Consider the following 1314-nt stretch of genomic DNA (forward strand, 5'->3'; position numbering starts at 1 on the left):
TTCCTTCTCCCCTCTCTCCCCTGGCCTTCCTCCCTATTTGCGTGGCCGCGGGAGGTTCCGCTTGGTCGGTTTGGATGGAGGGCTTCTCAGAATGTATCCCGAGAGCAGTAACGTTTCGTGTAAAGAAACATGCTGCTTCTAGGGACTGAGGAAAAAAATAGGTGTCCTTCTTGGCCGTGTTGGGCTCAATCCTCTACTCATTTCTGACAAACTTTCTTGAAAATCTTGCAGAAAAACCAGTTCCAGCGACTGGCCTAGGAAACTATTCCGTCCTATAAATTGTTTATTTAAATCAGAGAGGGAGACAAACCGTGAGAGACTCTTAATCATAGGAAACAAACTGAGGGTTGCTGGAGGGGAGGGGGGTGGGGGAGATAGGGTAACTGGGTGATGGACATTGAGGAGGGCACGTGATGTAAATTAAAAATAAAATAAAAAGTAAGTAAATTGTTTAAGTGAAACCATTGGATTCACACAATAGGTTGCAAAAGAATATGAGGAGATGTCATTCACATTATTTTAAATGGACTGATAGGGGGTTAATTTTCACAAGTCGTTAATTGAGACGGGTTAATTTTCACAAGTCGTTTGTGCTCTTCCTGATTTGTAACTTAGCAGGGGAGCTAAATTTGAAGAGGTAAAGTGACCTGAGTGAAGAAATCCAGGCTCTTTATTTAAATTTAAATGCAATTTCATTGACATATAGTGTATTATTAGTTTCAGAGGTAGAGTTTAGTGATTCATTAGTTGTGTATAACACCCAGTGCTCATTCATTAAATGCCCTCCTAATGCCCATCACCCAGTTACCCCATCCCCCCACCTACCTCCCCTCCAGCAACGCTTAGTTTGTTTCCTAGAGTTAAGAGTCTCATGATTTGCCTCCCTCTCAATTTTCATCTTATTTTATTTTCCTTCCCTTCCCCTATGTTCATTTGTTTTGTTTCTTAAATTCCACATATGAGTGAAATCCTATGGTATTTGTCCTTCTCTGACTTATTTTGCTTAGCATAATACCCTCTAGTTCCATTCATGTCATTGCAAATGGCAAGGTTTCATTCTTTTTGATGGCTGAGTAATATTCCTGTGTGTGTGTGTGTGTGTGTGTGTGTGTGTGTGTGTGTGTGTACACACATCTTTATGCATTCATCTGTTGATAGACATCTGGGCTGTTTCCATATTTTGGCTATTGTGGACATTGCTGTTATAAACATTGGGGTGCACGTGCCCCTTCAAATCACTATGTTTGTATCCTTTGGGTGAATACCTAATAGTGCAATTGCTGGGTCGTAGGGTAGTTCTATTTTTAACTTTTT

This window comes from Neomonachus schauinslandi, chromosome X, assembly GCF_002201575.2.
Source record: "Neomonachus schauinslandi chromosome X, ASM220157v2, whole genome shotgun sequence".
Taxonomy (NCBI): domain Eukaryota; kingdom Metazoa; phylum Chordata; class Mammalia; order Carnivora; family Phocidae; genus Neomonachus; species Neomonachus schauinslandi.